Source organism: Pygocentrus nattereri, chromosome 10 (assembly GCF_015220715.1).
Source record: "Pygocentrus nattereri isolate fPygNat1 chromosome 10, fPygNat1.pri, whole genome shotgun sequence".
In the NCBI taxonomy this organism is placed as follows: Eukaryota; Metazoa; Chordata; class Actinopteri; order Characiformes; family Serrasalmidae; genus Pygocentrus; species Pygocentrus nattereri.
In genome coordinates, this window is record NC_051220.1 from 39726770 (window position 1) to 39740620 (window position 13851).

The following is a 13851-nucleotide window of genomic DNA, read 5'->3' on the forward strand; positions in this document are numbered from 1 at the left end:
AAAGGCCCATATCGCGGCCACCTAAAGGCCCATATCGCGGCCACCTAAAGGCCCATATCGCGGCCACCTAAAGGCCCATATCGCACCCACATAAAGGCCCATATCGCACCCACATAAAGGCCCATACTATGCCCACATAAAGGCCCATATCGCGGCCACCTAAAGGCCCATATCGCGGCCACCTAAAGGCCCATATCGCGGCCACCTAAAGGCCCATATCGCGGCCACCTAAAGGCCCATATCGCGGCCACCTAAAGGCCCATATCGCGGCCACCTAAAGGCCCATATCGCGGCCACCTAAAGGCCCATATCGCGGCCACCTAAAGGCCCATATCGCGGCCACCTAAAGGCCCATATCGCGGCCACCTAAAGGCCCATATCGCGGCCACCTAAAGGCCCATATCGCGGCCACCTAAAGGCCCATATCGCGGCCACCTAAAGGCCCATATCGCGGCCACCTAAAGGCCCATATCGCACCCACATAAAGGCCCATATCGCACCCACATAAAGGCCCATACTATGCCCACATAAAGGCCCATATCGCGGCCACATAAAGGCCCATATCGCGGCCACCTAAAGGCCCATATCGCGGCCACCTAAAGGCCCATATCGCGGCCACCTAAAGGCCCATATCGCGGCCACCTAAAGGCCCATATCGCGGCCACCTAAAGGCCCATATCGCGGCCACCTAAAGGCCCATATCGCGGCCACATAAAGGCCCATATCGCGGCCACATAAAGGCCCATATCGCGGCCACATAAAGGCCCATATCGCGGCCACATAAAGGCCCATATCGCGGCCACATAAAGGCCCATATCGCGGCCACATAAAGGCCCATATCGCGGCCACATAAAGGCCCATATCGCGGCCACATAAAGGCCCATATCGCGGCCACATAAAGGCCCATATCGCGGCCACATAAAGGCCCATATCGCGGCCACATAAAGGCCCATATCGCGGCCACATAAAGGCCCATATCGCGGCCACATAAAGGCCCATATCGCGGCCACATAAAGGCCCATATCGCACCCACATAAAGGCCCATATCGCGGCCACCTAAAGGCCCATATCGCGGCCACATAAAGGCCCATATCGCGGCCACATAAAGGCCCATATCGCACCCACATAAAGGCCCATATCGCACCCACATAAAGGCCCATATCACACCCACATAAAGGCCCATATCGCGGCCACATAAAGGCCCATATCGCGGCCACATAAAGGCCCATATCACACCCACATAAAGGTCCATATCGCAGCCACATAAAGGCCCATACTATGCCCACGTAAAGGCCCATTTCACACCCACGTAAAGGCCCATATTTCCTTCATTTCTTTTAAATAGAATAGAATAGAATTTACAACCATTTGTCTCCGTGTTTGCACACTGTGAAATTAGACCTCTGCATTTAACCCATCCGTGCAGTGAAACACCCACATACATGCGAACACACACACTAGGGGGCAGTGAGCACACTTGCCCGGAGTAGTGGGCAGCCCTATCCACAGCACCCAGGGAGCAATTCGTTAGGGTTAGGTGCCTTGCTCAAGGGCAATTCAGTCATGGACTGTAAGTTCGGGGGGATCGAACTGACAACCTTCCGGTCACATCTGCCCCTGAAATTTAGAGCACAAACGCAGTCCCCCACTACCAGAAATTACGCAGTCAAGATTCCCGCATTTGGGGAATTCGCAAGGGTCAGCACCACCCAAGGGCAATGGCAGAGCCTCGCCCTGGGTGAAACACCTTCGTGATTATGGTATCGCCCCTACCAGGTAAGTAAATAAAATATTGGAGCGTGAAGTAACACACAGACAAAGTTTCAAAATGCATCGTTCACTGTCCAGTCCATAAAGTCCATATATGGAAAGTATTCTGCAAAAACACCCTTGAGTTCACTGTATCCATGATGTCATGAGAACCAACTCATTTTCATATATCTGCACATTCAGCCTAATCCAGTTTAGCCCCGCCCACTCACATAAAAAAAGTTATAAAGAGCGTTTCACCTCACTGCTTTTTGAATGAGGCACAATATAGGACAGCCAAACAGAAACGAGCTCATTTACACACACATACACACACACACACACACACATATATATATATATATCAGTTTTAAAGGCACAGTGACAAAAACAGTACAGAGAGGATCGATGATATAAAAATTAGGGCCATTTTAGTACATAAAAAAAATAGGATACAGTCCCATCAGACTGCTGGTTTGGCCTGTTAAAGAACAAACAGTGTTATTTATACTGTAAATTTGGCAGACAGTGCTGGACCGGGGTCAGACTGTTTTATGTGTCCACACACTATGAGCTTCAGGTTAAAAAGTGGCCAAAAATCAGCCACCAGCCAGTCTGGCTGTGAAGATGTTTTGAATCAGAATCAGCTGTAATAATTCATGATCTGCTGCTGTACCTAGTTTCAGTTATGCTAATATAATATACTCAATTTTACAGATATTAGTCTGTCATACAGATTCAGAAACCGCATAAAGTTTAAAGTCTGAGTCTAAAGATTTCTTAACAACTGCACACAGTTTAATGATTTAGGGCCACAGTTACCACAATGCTGATTGCTGGTTATTACCTTCCATGGTGTATTAGCACCAACAGCCTTGTAGCTCCATTGCAAAACTAAGAAAAGCAAACCTCAGATACCGAACATGCTTGTCTGTATTCTGTAAATCTGATTTTGCACTGAAGGTGATGTAGCCCCCTCACCCCTACCAGCCCTTTCCCCTCCATTCTGCATGTGCCTGTCTAGAGGTAGGGTGACATGAGTATTTAAAAAATGCATACATATTAAAAATGATATCCACTGTATTATCTTAGTTTCATATTGTTTCAATGCATTATGGTCATTTTCTTTATAACAAGCATAAAAAACACTAGTATTATCCTGAAGTCTCAGTATCTAGCAGAATTTCCCGTTCCACCTTAAATGGTGCAGGAGTTACATTCGGGCACCATTTAAGGCGGAACGGGGGAATTCAAACAAGAAGCTGGCGAATATCTCACGTCAGCTTCATATCACTGAAGAATTACGGATGGACTATAATAAATAACTGTCGCATTCCCTCCCCCCTTTAAAGGCATATGATGTCCTTAACATAACTAAAGCCCGGCAGTGAGGAGCTGAACTTTCCCCTCCTCTGCGGTCACTGCAGACGGGCAGGGTCGCCTACAGAGCAGCGCTAGTAGCTGTTAATGAAGTGATGCTCTTTTATTTGAGGGGCAAAGTGACACTCGGAAAACAAGGAGTAGGGGTAGAAATAAGACATGGGACTGAGCTATTGAGTATATATGTGATCATTATAAATAATAAAGGCTCCAGACTGCTATATTCTATCTATCTGAGAGTAATAATACATAACAAAGCCATTATATCTTATCTGGGTGCATGTCAGAGAAAACCAGACGCAAAACAAGTCACTTCACTGGATCCCAATTAAAAGCCTGCAGAGGAATCGTTAGCGAGTGTGGCTTCAGACGTCCTCCTACGCACCCCAAAAACTCTGAACACAAAGCAGCGAGTCTTTCTGAAGGCGGCAGAGGCTACCGCTCTTTGATTCTACATATCAGTAAGTTCGCTTTGAGCCATGCCTGAGCGCTGTTTCATGAGAACTGTTGCACGACAACAAAGGCACTCGGCACGGCACGGAGAGACATGGTTTTCATTAGACACATATTAATCCGACCCCAGCAAAACTGCTCTCCCAGGAGGTTTTCGGCTGATAAACAACGAGCGGCATAACAGGAACAGACGTTTATTTCAGTGTTTTTCAAAATTTAGTATGTGTGATCCACCAAAGCTTTCTGTTCCTCAGCAGGCCTTTATATAAAAATATGAACAATATTTGCAGTGGTGCACGACAGCATACGAAGCGCAAATAAAACGACTTGTTTTTCTTTGTCAAATGTTTGGCTGTTTAACCGCCAGAAGTCACAGTTATTGCCAGTGATGACAAAAGCATGTTCTAGTTTTATAAGTCATTTCAAACCCGTAGTAAAAACTACATTACTCCAACTACTTCAATCATTCAGATGTAAACAGAGTCATTCAGAGTGGTTTGGTGTGAAATAGTTCATGGTAAGAACTGCGGATCTCTTTACAGTGGTGGTGATAGGAACCAGGGGCCGGCGTGACTACCACACAAATATAGGCATTTCGTTTACCCTCCAAAACCACCAGTGAACCTACACGAGTCTAAAAGTCAGAATTCAAGCAGTGAATTCATAACCATTTAATGGAATAGCTTTCTGTGAGGGAGCTTTTAGAGGTGGACGTCTGGTTCCCATCACCACCACTGTGACTCGGTAAGCTTCTCGAGGACAGAGCGTTTCACACCAAACCACTCTTAATGATTCTGTTTACATCTCAACCACTTAACTACACAATAAATTGGAAAAGCAGTGCAATTGCTCTTTAAGGGGTAGCCTTTGCATAATTAACCCCAACGTTTAATTAGACACCTCTATAACATAAGAACAGCCCAACCAGTCTGCATTTAGCTTCCTGTAGTTATATATAAATAATAAGCCAAAGCATTGCATATTTCTTACACACTAAGGCTTATTATTCAGTAATTACGATCAGCTGAGCTATTCTTAGGTTATAGATCTGTATAATTAAACTGGCCCTGGCCTTTTTAGGCGATTAAGGAGTTAAATGTCTTTCTTATCGATAACATTTTTTCTCTGATTTAGTGCTTATGGCATAGAATAAATGAACATTTATAACTCAAAAATTCACCCATTCACAGTGATCACTGTCGAGCAGCCACAATCAATTCTGTGGATGTTTTGAGTATCCATCTATCCCATCTCAAGGGTCCTGGAAGCTTCAGCTTGTCGCAAAGCAGCGAACCGCTCCAAAATCATAACCACAAGTTTGGGGTTTTTCAAATCCCTTCATGCTCAAAAAGAAATAAAATCAACTGGCAGAAATCCGCAGGTTCTAACATCCGTCTCCTTCCGCTGTATGTGGACACTCAGCCCGTGATTAAGGAACATCTCCAGCCTGTGACAGAATGTTGATACGGCATGAAAGCAGACGTTTTTGGCTGAGGGTTTGGAAAACTTTTCATGACAGGAAAGAACTGTTCCCCAGTGATTCTTCGCAGATCGTCTGCGGATAGGAGTTCAAGTGACACCAAATAGGGCTCTGGCATGTGACATGGAGAGACTTTTCTGTAAAGGTACTAAAAAAGTGTTTTAGAGCCTTCAAATACATTAACAGTGAAACCAAAGGCCAGACAGTCCCATTTCAAGGATCTACACAAATATAAGTCTATATTTAGCCTCAAATAGGACTTACAGAGCAGATACAATATCACTGAAGCACTACAGTATACAGAGGAAAATGGGTTTGGCGGCGTGCACCACAGGCCGCAAAAGGAAGCTGAACTCTCTGCTCTGAACTCCACCTCAGCGCCCTGTGTGTGATTCAACAGAATGTATATTAACCCTTATGTGGTGTTGATGTGTTTGTTACTCAGTGGTCTGGTGGACCAGATGTTTAAAATATCACAAGGGTTCTCCTTTAGCAGCTGTAGCCAGTCAGCAGCCTGTCCATGTTGTCCACCCTCACACACACACTAACAGCAGGCCATGTAGCACCTCCACACTTTTACTCCCCGTGGGTTCAACCCAGCACCACATGTAGTATAAATGTTGGGGGTGAACAGAGTGAAGACCCTGAAAATGGGTTATTTTATACGTTCTTCACAGAAAATGAGGAAAGACCAAGAATCTGAGATGGAAATAATAATAAATTGCATAATTTGTTTTTTTTTTTTGGTAAACACTGAAAAACACTGGGTCCCACAGACCGGAACAGCACACACGGGTTAAATGAAAACTCAAGTGTTTTCAACGTAACCTCCATCTCACATATCTGCATCGTCCTCATCATTGAGTACCACAGACAATCATTTCAACATGGCTCTCTGTAATTAACATTACATCAAGAGAAAACAAGCTGACTCAAACACACTAACAATAGAACAGAACAGGCTGAATTCAGTCAGCAAATCTTTCCGCACAACATGTTTTTCTGGAACACTTTTATAAATTCTTCTAAAATATTTGGAAATTAGGCTCCAGTTCTGCGTAGAGACGTTATCTGGTCTCAGCCTCTGTAACTCGATGGTTATCTGTGCTCTACCTTTCAAACCTCTACACAAGATACTCAGATCTGTAAGTGGCAAATGGCAATAATTTAGAAACATACACTCTTGTAAATTATGGCTTTAAGGGTTTTTTAATTAAGATTAACCTTAATACAAACCTTTGCATGATTAAGGGGTTCTTCAGATTGATGGAGAATGTGCTGAAGACAATTTAAGGGACTTTGAACGTGGCGTGGTTGTTGGTGCCAGACGGGCTGGTCTGAGTATTTCAGAAACTGCTGATCTACTGGGATTTTCACGCACAACCATCTCTAGGGTTCACAGAGAACGGTCAGAAAAAGAGGAAATATCCAGTGAGCGGTCAGTTGTGTGGACAAAAATGCCTTGTTGATGTGAGAGGTCAGAGGAGAACGGGCAGACTGGTTCCAGATGATAGAAAGACAACAGGAACTCAAATAACCACCAAAATCTCTGAGTTAATGTAGAACTGCTTATTCACCCTTTAACCCTGAAGGTTGGCGAACAGACTGCTGGTCACTATAGCAACACAGACAACAAACTGGCCTAGCTAGTAGTTAAAGAAATGGCAAAGAGAGAGATTTAAGGTGAAAATGAATGATTTGGAGACAAATGAACCTATTTCCGTTTATATTCACTCCAGCTGGTTACCTGATATGTTTAACCTGCACCAAGAAACTGACAAACACTGAAAAGCTGCGAAGCCAAAGTCGCTTCTCGTTTGGAATTTTCCCATTCCACCTTAAATGGTGTTTAAATTAGCAGTTAAATTCTTGCCCCACAGGCACAATTTAGGGTGGAACGATAATGAGAAGCTGACCTCAGCCTCGTAAAGAAATCAATCTTTGAGAGACATTTTACAAGAAACTACTCTACTTTTGGTTTCCTGCTGGAGATGTGAGAAAAGCAGCTGTAGCTGAGCTGAAGCATAACCTTCTCAACTCCATGAGACCACCAGTGGTTCCAAACCGCACTTTGTCATGTTCTTCATAACGTTCATATTCCATAAGCTCCATTCAGAAGCTGGGCGTCGTGTGAGGCTGTAGCTCTTCTCTCCAGTCTAATAGACGGTGACGTCATTTTAAACCCTTATAATAAAAGAAGCTGAACTTTGTTTTTCTACTGAAAGTCGACCCGTTTTTCCCCAAATCTGGGCTCTAAACTATAAACAGACGGCGTCTCTTCAGTGATCTGCTCTGGAAACATCACTTTTAGAAAATAACACAAAGAGCGTTGGAGATTTCTGGCTTTCAGCAGTAAATTGTGAGCGTATAGTGATATGTGGAGATCATAAATGTCACGATTGGCTCCTCCCACTCCTCCATGTGCTTTTCTGTTCACTTTTTATCGTCCATGTGCTTCTTTGTTTGGTTTCCTACCGGTTCTGCCTCCTGTTTCTTGTCTCCGCCCTTGATTGTTTCCACCTGTTTTCCACCTGTGTCTTGCGAACCCTCGTTAGCCCTCTTGTATTTAAGCCCTGCGTTTTCCTTAGTCTAGTGCTGGTCTTTGTTTGATATGATTCATGTTTGATGTTTGATTGTTTGTATGTTTGATGTTTGTTGGATGTACTGTTTGTTCTGTGTGATTGTGCTGGTTGTTTTATGTTTATGCTGTTTGGAGTTGTGTGTTCATTTTTGTCATGTCTGTCCCTCCTGCTCTACGTGTCGGCTATATGAAGCTGGACCGTTTTGACCACGACCCTGGATTTGCCCATAACAAAAGTCGCATATCTCAGCACATGCGTCCGCCTCATCGCTCCCCACCGTTACAATAAAACACACTTTCTGTTCATTTGAGGGAGGCTTTTACAAAATAAATGAATAAAATAAAAACATTTATTTCATACACACACACACACACACACACACACACACACACACACACACACACATTTACACACACTGTACCACGCTGGAGTTCACTGAGCTCCTGAGAGCGACCCATTCTTTCTCTAATGTCTGTAGAAGCAGTCTGCAGGCCTAGGGGCTCGGCTTTATACACCTGTGGCCATGGAAGTGACTGGAACACCTGAATTCAGTGATTTGGATGGGTGGGTGAATACTTTTGGAAATATAGTGTATGCATAAAACTAGCACATCAAATTCAATTAGAAAAACTGCTGATTTACACCTTATTTTACTTTCAGACCTCAAAATTTGGGTTTCGGGTTTTCTAACAAACACGTCAGTGTTTCCCACAGAGTGTGCAAACCTCTCCTGTCAGCTCAGGAGGGGGTGACCATGCACAGCGGGTCACTCTCACAAAACCGCCTCAAAACATGTCCATAACTCACGCAGATAATCATCATGCATAATCACACTTAATCAGCAACCGTGTCAATCATCATGCAGATGAATACATTCGTTTAATTTAGGAGCTCTATAGGGTACAACAAAAAGCTTAATAACTTGTTTCCTTTTGTAGCCTCTTAAAATCCATAAATCTGGACTATAAACTGTAAACAGACGGCGTCTCTTCAGTGATCTGCTCTGGAAAAATTATTTTTATAAAAAATACAAAGAGGGTCTGAGATTTTTGGCTTTCAGCAGTAAATTGTAAGCATAGAGCGATATGTGTAGATCATAAAACACATTGTTAACTTGAGGGGAGCTTTTACAATAAATAAATATATAAATGAATAATCTGCCTTATGATTTGGCCATGTGGGGACTAAGAGGTTAAAGTTGTTTTTGGCATTTTGCACCTTAAATATCATTAACACATGCATTACTCACCTATATCTGCATCTCATTACTAATCAATGACAGTTTCTCTTTTTAATTAGAAACAAAATTACTTTTAACTGTTGAATCTTTCTCGTTTTGCTAGTAAACTGTAAGACTGTGAAAAGCCATAATCGCTGTCAATGTGCCAGGAGGGAAAATTGCAAAATTCTATATTTCTAAATTAAATATTGTTGTGGTTGGGGCAAAAACAAAATCTCTCAAGTTTTAGACCATTTTTGTTGGTCATCATGAATTTTTATACAATGTTAAGGGCAGCCGGTTTTATTATACATACACAGAAATAAAGGTACTAAACTGTCACTGGGGTGGGACCCTCAAGGCTCCATCTCAGCGCCTTCAGTCAGGGAACATAACTGAACCATAATCCACTGAAATGATCTGTTCTAAGCTGGACTGACTCCACACACCCCGCCTCGCCTCGCCTCCAGGCTTTTACTCTACTGCTCTGTTTTAAAACATTCGGTTATGAAAAGGAACAAATACCAACTTTTCACCTGGAGAACCTGATTTAAGCTCCACAATCAGACCTTAAAACCACTGGAGAACCTTTGAGGGAACATTTACATAGTTTGTAGCTTGATGAAGGAAAAAAGGTTCTTGCCCAGAACCTTCATTTCTAACAGTGTGGGGAAAAAAAAGAAGACCTAGACAACAGCGACGATAAGTTTTAATATTTATCTTTAGCTCGACAACAATATACAGATTATGAAAATAAAAGTTGGGGGAAAACCATTATTTTCACATTAATGAGAATTCTGGTTCTGGACAATAAAATGTCTAGATTTGTGTTGTCATGGCGACCCCTGGTTCCCATCACCACCACTGTAAAGAGATCCGAACTGTTTCATGCCAAAACACTCTGAATGACTCTGTTTACACAATGAATGATAGAATAATGGAGAAAAAAAAAAACAGTGGAATACCCCTTTAAGAAGGGGGAGCGAAATGTTCAGATGATCACCAGATAGCAGTATCAACTGGACATGTTGTACAATACAACTGGACAGAGGAAGTGGCAGCTTAAGAGAACTTTAAAGGAACCATTCACTCTAACCTCTATCTGCCGCATCTACTCTGTACTGCTGATTACCAAGAAGCATAATTTCAGTTCATTTTCCTCTGCTTAGATAAAAACCCACTGACTCTGAGGTCTTTGGCCAGGAGCTGAATTCCATGAATAAATGTTTGAAATACGTGACTTTCTAAACCAAATTCTGTTAAGTTACAACGGCCGACATCAGAGAATGTCTTACAAGCTGTTCTTACGAACTTCTACTCAACTGTTCAACACTGGAACAGCAGCAAAGTAGCTCAGGTTACCTCCAGTGTCCATGGTGATGAGGTGGAGCCAGTGCAGTGATGGAGCACAGCACATAACCAGTGCAGCACTGGTTATGTGTCACAAGCGAAGGAGCCCTGAATGCAAATGCAGTGACTTTTAAAAGCAGACAAAACATACACCGATCAGACATAACATTACGACCATTGTCCTTGTTTCTGCGCTCATTGTCCATTTTATCAGCTCCACTTACTGTATAGCTGCACTTTGTAGTTCTACAGTTACAGACTGTAGTCCATCTGTTTCTCTGATACTCTGTTCTTCAGGCTTACATCCTAAATATGTTATTACACAGAAACTGTTTTAAAAAGTTGTTTCTCTTTAACCTTAAATGGCTGTGATGTGATAAAGCTTGATTTGCACTGTCTGTACCGAGATGAACGTCCTATTTTGGGCTTTCCCCTCACATGATGAATGTGTCCGTTGTCCCATAATACGCTGTGGTGTTTTCATTCAGGAGATTAGACATAATAGTTATGGCCCTGTGTCATGCTGCAGCATTTAAACCCTCAATGCAGCCATTGTGCGCATGTCAATGTTTTCACTGGCCTGAATCCGTCGATTTAAATTGGAGCCGCTCTCCAGCTCAACTCTGAGTACATTATAAGTACGAGAATGATGTCATTCTTAAGAATACAGGTCTGTATAAGCAAAGCAGAATTAGTAAGCGAAAAGATATAAAAAGCATGATCAGTGTTTAGGTGCCGTGGCAACCCAGGATGATGGATCAGGTGCCAGACTGGTGTTTAAAGTGGCATTTTGAGGCTAAAGGTCTTTGGAGTGTAAAGCTCAGTTGGCGAGCAGCTGGGGAACGGTTCATCCCGTCTTTAGGACAGGGAAAAGCTCACTTGAAGACCAAATAAATACTCCAGCTGCGAAGTCTCAGTGAGCGCAGAGGAACAGAGAGGAAGACTGTATATTCACAAGTGTCTGAAAGAGAAAAAGAAAGATAAACGGAGTGTGTGCTAAAGTTAAAGCACGCGTGTCTCCGAGAGAAACAGAAGTAAGAGATAGCAAGACGGTGAGAAAAAGCGCAGCATATTCAGACACTGGGTCATTGCTTATCTTTCCATTGTGACAAAAAAACTAGGGAACAAGCAGGTTGTTACTTTCATAACCAACATAAACATCATATATCTATAATCTGGCATATACATACACCAGTCAGGCCTAACATCATGACCACCTCCTTGTTTCTACACTCATTGTTCATCTTATCAGCTCCACTTACTGTATAGCTGCACTCTGTAGTTCTACAGTTACAGACTGTAGTCCATCTGTTTCTCTGATACTCTGTTACCCTGTTCTTCAGTGGTCAGGACCCCCATGGACCCCCACAGAGCAGGTACTATTTGGGTGGTGGATCATTCTCAGCACTGCAGTAACACTGACATGGTGGTGGTGTGTTAGTGTGTGTTGTGCTGGTCTGAGTGGATCAGACACAGCAGTGCTGCTGGAGTTTTTAAACGCTGTGTCCACTCACTGTCCACTCTATTAGATGCTCCTACCTTGTCGGTCCACCTTGTAGATGTAAAGTCAGAGACGACAGCTCATCTGCTGCTGCACAGTTTGTGTTGGTCATCCTCTAGTCCTTCATCAGTGGTCACAGGACGCTGTTGGCTGGATATTTTTGGTTGGTGGACTGTTCTCAGTCCAGCGGTGACACTGAGGTGTTTAAAAACTCCAGCAGCACTGCTGTGTCTGATCCACTCAGACCAGCGCATCACACACTAACACACCACCACCATGTCAGTGTTACTGCAGCACTGAGAATGATCCACCACCGAAATAGCACCTGCTCTGTGAGGGTCCATGGGGGTCCTGACCACTGAAGAACAGGGTAACAGAGTATCAGAGAAACAGATGGACTACAGTCTGTAACTGTAGAACTACAAAGACCAGCTATACAGTAAGTGGAGCTGATAAAGTGGACAATGAGCGTAGAAACAAGGAGGTGGTCATGATGTTACGCCTGATCGGTGTGTGTATACACATAGATAGATATGTTTTTTCTTATATATGTACATATAAGTTTTTGTATATTTAATTATTACAGGGGAGCTATGCACCCACCTTCACATCTGTGCAAATGTGATGTGACAATAAACATGATCTGACTTGATAAGTCACTATTCAATTGGAACGTCGTAGACAAAGAACGACTTGTAAATCTTTCTTCTCTTCACTCTGTGTATTTGTTTTCTGATGCCGTGGTGCTTCTGGTATGAAACAAAGTTAAAATTAATGAATATCTGCAAGCCATTCATTCATCTGTTCACACGGCGTCTGACATGATTCCCATAAAACAACCACACTCAGTTTTCCTGAACCGTCTCTCTGCGGCGCTGCAGTGTACCTTGTAAACATCGCTGTTGAAGGAAATGCCACATTAAAAATCCCATCCATCTGATAAGCTGTGCCACTAAAGAGAACCGTCTCACTAGATCTACAGACACTAAGAGCCAGTAATCTGTGAAACCAGCCTCACTGTTAATAAAGATGAACAATGAGACACTGTGAAAGACGTGACTGCTATGAATTGTCGCACTGGATGTTCAAAAGGCCTTTTAAAGCCAAAGTTTATCCAAAAAAAATGAATTCACACAATGTTCCTCTTGATCTAGTCCATCAGGGAAGATGTTCAGTGCCCAAAATTTCACACTGGAGTATTAAGGCTGTTACTAGGGAAGCAATATGACAATATTTATGGCCATCATAACAAACTGAAAAATTATATAGGGAGATTCACTCGAAAGAGGCCCCGAAAATTCTGTCATAACTCTGTCTAGGATGAAGCAACCTGAACCAAAAACGTGCAACGTGCTCCTCGGTATATGGAGCTTCGAACAAGCCGGGACACCCCTGTGTCAGAGTGACAAGGTAGGCGCCGGACAGCCGTCACGACGTTTAACCATCTATAGCACATTCATGCCCGTTCTCCATCAACCCAGAACCTTTTCATGATGAAAAGAACCCTTTATTCATGCAAAAAGCTCTTTGAGTCTTCATGGCTCCATTTAGAACTATTCCCTTTACTACAGAACTGTTAAAGCACCATCTTTTTAGGAGTGTAGAACCATTTCAAACAAGGTTCTATATAGAACCATCTTCAGCACATTTTCCATCGATCAGAAGAGCCCTTTCATGATGCCAAGAACCTTTTTAGCGTGCAAAGGGTTCTTTGAGTGTTCATGATTCTATATAGAACCATTTTCTTTGCTACACTCTTAAAATGGTCAAGAAGATGGTTCTATAAAGAACCATGAACACTCAGTGGTAGAGTTATGCCAGAAATAATTCCAAGTTTTCACGAAACAAGACACATTTTGAGATTTATTACTTTTTCTGACATCTAATAACAGAAACAGCAGAGCCACTTTTAAATGAAACTATCAAAAACTGTGAACCCAGTGGTTCATATTCAACATTTCACACACTGTGCTGCACTAAATCCAATGAAACAGGACTTATTATACTCTCTCTGTAATCAAACATGCAGTTGGGAAGTGTTTCAGTACTGTAAATATGCTCAATATGCTAAGGAAAACATACTGTGAAGTAATTTATCACGGTAATGATAAACAGTGTCATACTGCCCAGCCCTAGT

The 13851-nt window shown here is 42.8% G+C and overlaps 1 protein-coding gene and 1 non-coding gene across 2 annotated transcripts in view; both read right to left on the reverse strand.

The window, feature by feature from the left end:
• clmn (calmin) overlaps nucleotides 1-13851 on the reverse strand; it is a 65686-nt gene that overhangs the window by 35694 nt on the left and 16141 nt on the right. The gene's annotated exons all lie outside the window — the stretch shown is intronic.
• Nucleotides 1625-1784, reverse strand: LOC119264214. Its single transcript, XR_005130875.1, has one exon. It is a non-coding gene; the product is annotated as a U1 spliceosomal RNA (small nuclear RNA).